Genomic DNA, 7,904 nt, shown 5'->3' with positions numbered 1-7,904 from the left:
GAATTTTCTACACCTTTCATGTACTACGCACAAAGATATTAAATATGCAACGCACTCATTTTCAATGATATCTAGCTTAAATTGAGATGTTAATGAAATAAAAATTGTAGGAGGTTGTGTCCAAGATACGACCGCATTGTTGACGTAGAACTACGCTGTTATTTTATATAAGTCACTCGTTTATACCTTCGGATAGTATCCTATAATGCTGTGACCAACGAAACCCTTATGATGACGGAAAACAAACAATGTTAACTGCTTGGAAAAGACTGAATTATGCCACACAGCTTGTACTCTGCTGTAACACCCATCGATGCGAATTCGCTGATGAGTTTGTTAAGAGCGACCGCCTTCACCACCAGCGGGGGGAGCTTGATTCTAGTTGCTGCCTGGGTAACGGCGTTTACATTTTCGGCCGACGCGCCGAAATCGCCTACTTCGCTGTTGTTCGATGGGTTGTCACACTCGCGAAGGCTCGGTTCAGTGCGAGTGCTTTTCACTGCACCAACATCGCGTGCATCATTAGATGACGCTTGCCTCGAAATTTTATTGCCCCTGGCAATGCATTCGTTTTTTGCAGGGCTCGAGCCTGCCTTCCACTTCTTCTTGTTCATCACACACTACGCGAAGCGTCCAATTTATGACGCGGAAAGAAAAACACACGATACGAATAACGCGAAAAATGAACTGAAAACACCATACGACGATATCCAAGTTGGATTACCACTGGTGGGGTCCAATCTTAGATCGAAGCGCAGCGAAAGCAAAGTGAGCTGGATTGCTCAACAGTCCGATGCCGAATGAAAGTTTGCCTTTCTTTCTTTCTTTCTTTGTTTTTAAGAGGCTTCAAACTTTGTAGTTCATTCGCCTCTAAAGTTTGCCTCAGCGAGATCCACTGTTTATACTCTAGGCGAGTATTCCCCTTCATTCTTTTACTTTTCCTTTGTTCACGGAGACTTTAAATCCTATGATTTCCTCTCCGTTGGTCGTCGATAGGTTGCTCGTTCCTGACAGCTCTGTTCGGGAAAGCACACAAATGGACAGAACAAATGTATGGGAAAATGGAAACGCTTAAAGTTTTCATGAATTTTAACCATTTACAAACCAAGGGATTGTAATGTATAGCATATTAACAAATCTTAGGGAATTTCCGATTCGTTTAGTATGTAGATCGCCAAAATCCGTCCGCGGCAACAAAAGTTATTAACGTTAACTTTATTTCATAAAAACGTGACCTGTTTTCTGATCTGGCACCCTTCATGAAAGACGTAGTTCTACGTCAAAATACAGTAGAACCCCTCATTAACCGCGAGCGGATGATCCGCGGTGCAGTTTACCCGCGAAAGCGAGTTGCATGCTAATTCTATGAACCTACCCTAAATTTGTCAATAAGTGGTAGATTTTTGTTCTTTTGTTTTGGTCATGACTTTCACATTATTGGGCAACTGGTATACACGACCTTACAGATGGATAGTTCAATGATTTCTGTATTGATAAAACATTGTTTTCATGCTGAAATATCACAAAAGTTTGCACCTCATTTTTAGTCATTTGTTGTGTTATCCGCGATTTTCGTGATCCGCAGTGAGCTAGCCCGACTATTTCGCGGATAATCGGGGTTCTACTGTATTCTGGAACTACTGTATGGTGTCAATCTATGATTTTATAACTGAAAGGCTACTTTTCCGATCACCGGTTCTAGTATTGACTATGTTTTATGGTAACGGAATTATTTTGGTAGAAGACGTATAGCATTAAAAAGCAAGTTCTGTTAAGGTGAAGGTGGAAGCTAGCCATTGAAGTAGTATAGGTAAACCCACGTATGAAAATTGGGTAATAGTGTTTGTGAGAGAAGAGCAAAGCACACGTAAATAGATCAATTCACTTATCAGATTGTGTGGCGCTTCATTGACCCACATACATTTGAAAAAATTTAATACATTTGAAAAAAAAAATAACAATTCAATACTAAAGTAAAATGTATGAACGATATGTTCCGATGAACAATTGCAAATATAAATATATATATATTTAGAAGGTGCATTTGAATATGAAGTAAAATTCTGATTATACGCGTGCGTAACATGAGCAAATTTATAACAGATGCGAATTGGGGCTCTTTTAGTATTAACAAGTTCTTCCGCATAGTAACTCGATGTTGATAATTCCTTAATCTTTTCCTTCGTTGATAGTATTTTTTTCACATATCCACGTTGGAGAGCTTTAACCCTTTTCTTCGTTGGCCGAGACATTTTGATTGAATGTAATACTTCTACGTTCACTATTTTTGAAAGCATAGGCAGTCGTGGCAGTGTTCCGAGCTCTGCAATACAATTTGCTTAACCAATGTTAAAGTTGCTAAAACTTACATTATAGACTCATTAAACGTAAAAATAATAATTGTATCGATATCAACACAATTTTATTTTATTAATTTTCATGACATGAGACGCTATGACTCAGGAATAACATTTTATTGAGTGGTTTTTATAGCTGTTTCGATGATGTTGTCTGGCATCAATGTCGAAAAAATAACGATGCTTTCACCAATACAAACAAAACCATTGCCGAAGATTAAAAAATGAAAAGTTAACTTTCAGAGCACTAGGTCGAGTTTTCCGACGTTTTTCACTATACAGTGCGACAGCAGATGAAAATTTAATATCTTGTGAGTAATCGATTAGAGTTTGGCTGATATTACTTGATGGGAAGTGCGTGAAAACGATCATTTTCTTCACACTGTTTCGCAAAATTATTGATTTTCGGTCGAGGGGTGAGGGAGGGAGATGAAAGAAATGAGCGCCATTGTGGCAGCCATTTGTGGCTAGCTTCCACCTTCACCTTAAGCTAAATCTGCTTCGAAGCATGAATTGGTTTGGTTAGTATTAGTGACATTGCAAAGAAGCCATTATATTTTCAATCTCTGCCAAACAAAAAATAAAATGCGCAACACAGGGGAAGTAGGGGCATAGTGGTCACCCTAAGGAATATGCACATTTCCAGCGCCCACATACCGATTTAATTCCCGTTTCTCGAAGAATATTAGGTTCAACTCATTGTTGTTCAAGATAGCAAACGGCTTTTTCTATAAAAATTCAGAATAGTATATTGTTCATCATTAGAAAAAAAAAAAAGGTGAAAAATCGAACTTTTATTTTCCTTGGAGGTAAAGTGGTCGCATAGTGGGGGCGAAGTGGTCACTCGCACATATCAAGCTAAATGGGATAGATTTATGCGTTATTTTCGTCCAAATTTTTTCAAATTATACTTGATATAGTAGGAACATGTATCAAATAAGCTTGGACTATTCTTCTAGAGTCTCAATTTGATTTTTCTCATGCATACAAAAATGTAGTAAGAAACACATAACGTTCCGCATAATGAGGCTTGGTTTAGTTGGAGTGGCATATTTATCCAGGGTCAAAGCCACAAAAGGATCTTCTTCAAGAGCAGAATGTGATGCGGTATATCAGCTTTAGTAAACAGAACATTATAAGTTGTTATTCATCTATGACCACTTTTCCCCCAAACATCAAAGTAATTTCTATGTTAATTAATCGCGTAAAAAAACGTAAAACGTAAAAGAGAATAATTGATTTTCAAGCTGATTCGTTATTTGATAAATGCCTCTTGAAGTACTAAAATGACTAAAAACTTATTATATTCCTTACTATGGAATATTTTCACGTCACTTCTAAAATGATAAATTCGATAATGGATTCGGACCCCCTAAAGTGTAAACACCTGAAATGTTAGTTCTTTGGCTTGAAGGATTTGGTTTTTTTGTACATCAACACTCTTTCACTGCGTTTTCTTTCAGTAGATGTGGTTCATGTGAGTCTCAGAAGTGGAATACAGAAGCCAATCAGAAACCAACCATTGCACCTGAAGCGAACCGCTTTTCGATGTACCGAAAAAATGAAAAAGCACTAATACTAAAGAGATCTGGAAAAATATCACCACATAATCAAATTGTCAGCGTTGTGACACCTTTCCTTTGAAACTACCGAAAATCCGGTAGGTAGCGCTATTCCCGAGATCCAAGCGATGATTATATGGATTGGTTAGGATTCAGCACTAAAATAGAAAAAAAAAACCCTTTCTATAAAATCCAAATTCTGCCAGCAAAATAGAGAGAATTAGTGAGAAGGGAAGGATAATACTTTCAGCGACATGTTATGTTTTTCACGAACCGTCGAGAACTTATTAAACAACCCAATTTTGACATAGTCTATACATTTTTATTCCATCGGACTAAACCTTAAGAAGTCCTATTTAAATGGAGTTAAAAATTGTCAAAAGTCACAGAAGGGTTGTGTCCGAGACACGACCGCATAGTTGACGTAGGATTCCGTTAGGCTAACTGTTGTATGTTGATTTTGGATATGTTTGAAGAATTACATCGTCAAACTCTTTGATAATGATTTGGAGGCCCTGAAAAGGGCCGTTTTGTTAGGTTTTTGGGTATTGTTTGTTCACTCCACCAGTGTTTACCGAATGATGATGACAGAAGGATGATGAACAGTCGTTGCATGGTGCATATCAGATGAAATATACCGAAGTGGAACGAAGTGAAAATCGCCCTCTGTGAAAAACTCACCAATGTAATATAAGATAATTACTAATACCGAACACAACTATCAATTTTTCTTATCAGTAAAAACATGTTTCTTTAATATAGAGAAACCATATTTGAAATGAAAAAGGTAATTTTCTTTAATAATTTGTATTTTCTGAGTGTTTCTTCAACCCAATGCGAATTTTAATTAGACTAAAAACACCTAATACTACATTTCGTTGGGAACAATAGCTCCCCCTACTTTCATGTATTTGTAATGTCGATTTCCCCCAGCCAGCTTGGTTTTGATGTCTCTGTTAGGAACACATTTCGGTGGGAGCAAAAGCTCGCCCTACTTTTACGTATTTGCAATGCCGATTTCCGCCAGACAGCTTGGTTTTGATGTCTCTGTAGGGACCTGCCGCATGTGTCGTCAATTTCGACCAATCAGAAGCGGGTGTTTCCGTTGGGATAGGGAAAAATCTCATTTCAATTGTTCGATAGTTAGTTTCATGACATATATTATTTTCTTCAATATAAAAAATTGTTATGGAGTGGCGAAATCGAACGACGCAAAAATCCCATCAATCCATCATTAAATGACTGAGCAATAAGTGTTTGAAATTGGACAATTTTCACGATGTGCTCGATTTGCGATTTTCGATTTGTACCTCAATATGTTCCCAAAAGACGTAATCCTATGTCAAAAATAATACTAATAGGATTAGTTCCATTGAGCGTGTCGTATGAGAATCACTATTGTAACATGATCCCTCAAATTGTGGACTCTTATCATGGAAGTCCATCAGGTTTTTCTACTCTGTACTTGATCTGGGATAACGCTAGTATTCTAATGACCAGGAATCGGACCGAAAAACATAGTTCATAGGAATATAACTAAATGATCCGTCGAAATGACAAATTAATGTTTTGCATAAAAATAGAATTCGTTTCTCAGAATATGCTTCACCTTAGCGACTATGATCGATAAACGTCCTTGGATCTGTCAGACACATATGAACTCGCCCTTCGTCATATTCCCAGAATCCTGTTAGCAATGCTAGCCGGTAAGCTAGAGCAAAGTAACAAGAAGCGAGCTAGCAGGCCCACAAACGCCAACACGATAAATCAATGAATGACGGGCTTATGTTCATTTATAATTCATACATCGTTTACGTCGATTGCGTACCAAACGCGCCTCTCGTCCCCTCGCCCATACTCACTCTCAATAACCCGATCGCTCGAAGAATTAGGCTGCTGTATTTTGCACAAACCATCTATGATACACACCCTCGCCAATTTGCTTAGGCGTCAGTGGTATTATTTCTCAACAATGTTTCTAGGTGTAGCTATTTCCAGAACCCGACTTAAGCTTTCGCTTATAGTTCTGAATGTGTGCTACAAAGTTGCAAACTGCTGGAAACTTAACCCTGTGTGTGCGTGAGGCTCCAATCCGTTCGAACGGTGGTACTCCAAGAATTTTCTTCACTTGGCTGTGATTCGTGGAAATGATGTGTTCTCCCCCCCGGGCGGGGCATTTCGCGCGTGCGCCCATATCCCTTCCACTGTGCCCAACGCAGTAATCATGGGAATGTTTAGGGCGAGCAAAAGCGGATTCGTCTCACGTGTCGACTTGGCTTAGTGCGCGGGCTGAATATTAATTCGACGGGTTGTCAAGAAATGACATGCCACCTTCGAATTCTGGCGAAAGAATCACCTTGATGGAGGCCGCGCGAAATGATGTTGATTTCTAACGAAATTGACGCATTTCGTGGAACGCATAGCCCTGCGTCGTACCCGTTCGGTAGTCGGAATGCGTAATGCCGATATCATTTCCCTTCCATCAGGTTTAATTGAAGGAAATCGTCATTGCGACTGAGTTTGGTGGGGTATTAATTGTTCGCTGCTTAGCTCTCGGTATGATGGATGGGAGAGGAGATTGGATCGAGGAATTTTGGGCGCTTGAAATTCGGGAACCGGGATCAAACATTCAATCACGTTTCGTAACTTATTGGTCTGTTTGCGCTAGTGCTCCCCCAACACACGACCCATCCCCTCGTGGCAACAATTGACGTGTCTGCTTTGAGAAAAAGATCATAACTCACATCGCTGTCAGACTTTCCTCTAGCTACTGGCGTGTCGGGTAGTAAACGCTTATTTTAAGATGCAATCGACTTGACTACGGGTAATAAATCAAAAATGTTGACTGTTTTCATTGCGCCATGGTCAGTGCTGTTATTGCGGGATCTCCGCAGATGCTTTTGTCAGAGTGCCGTTAAGCGATCCGTATGAGGGAAAACTACTTGTTGAGCGTTGACTTGTTGAACCTCTCCTCTAGAGGATAACATTAAACCCGCTCGTACCACGCGATGTCATTTTTGGCCAGCCTTGACGTGTGGGCGATAATCGGTGCAGGTAAAATCTCCGGTAATGGAACTTTCACTTTCAGCCTGACTCCAATTACCAGCCGATATTTCAAGTTGACAGGAATAGCAAATGCGACTGACCGATAACACCCTGAAATAACCGTTTTGTTTTCACGATTTGCTTAATTGAGATTATGGCCCGCAGACGGGATATGTCTCCGTGGGTCCGATGTTAAATACGCGGCGCCATCTTCCACTCTATGATTCCATCACAAATAATCAATAATAATGTGACCCCCTCCTGCGATCACACGCTTCCAAAACACACCAATCAGAGAGCGGTTGCGATTTGCTAAAATACCAGTCCAAATTTTCAACCAACGGAAAAGAGCGAAAAATCCAACCGATCAATTTATATCTCTTTGTTTTAATCGGAGCCATCAATTTAGATTTCTACGTGCCGCTCGGTTCGATCGGAGCATTCCTTCCGTATTCATCGAGCGAAATTGATTGCCAGCGCTACCTAAATTCGGACATTGGCCATATCGAAAGGCCCGATCGAAATGATAAATTATGATCAGCGCTTCGGCTGATGTTGAGGGATATTATTACTAGTGAGGGAGAGAAAGAAATACAAATCGTTTTGTGCTTCCTATAATCTATCCGATCCACGTGTCGATTGAGTTTTTGATTTGGTGCTACCTTACCTCGAGCACCCTAGAGGACTCCATACAGAGGTGATATCTCTGGTTGCTGCTGGGGTTAGCTAGCAAAAGTGAGAGTACCATCGGCAGCCATTGATGTTCTATTAAAATCCTTATTATTTCTATTTCGTAACCGACGATCAATATTTTTGTTTTGATTCTCTACGATAACATATACGATTTCATAATACGCTTGATTCATAACATAGCCCAGTCAAGCTACTTATTATGTAACATAACACAGAATTGTCATTCGTTCACAATTGTATTCCAAAG

Source organism: Toxorhynchites rutilus, chromosome 3 (assembly GCF_029784135.1).
Source record: "Toxorhynchites rutilus septentrionalis strain SRP chromosome 3, ASM2978413v1, whole genome shotgun sequence".
NCBI lineage: Eukaryota > Metazoa > Arthropoda > Insecta > Diptera > Culicidae > Toxorhynchites > Toxorhynchites rutilus.
Note: the sequence above shows the minus strand (reverse complement) of the source record.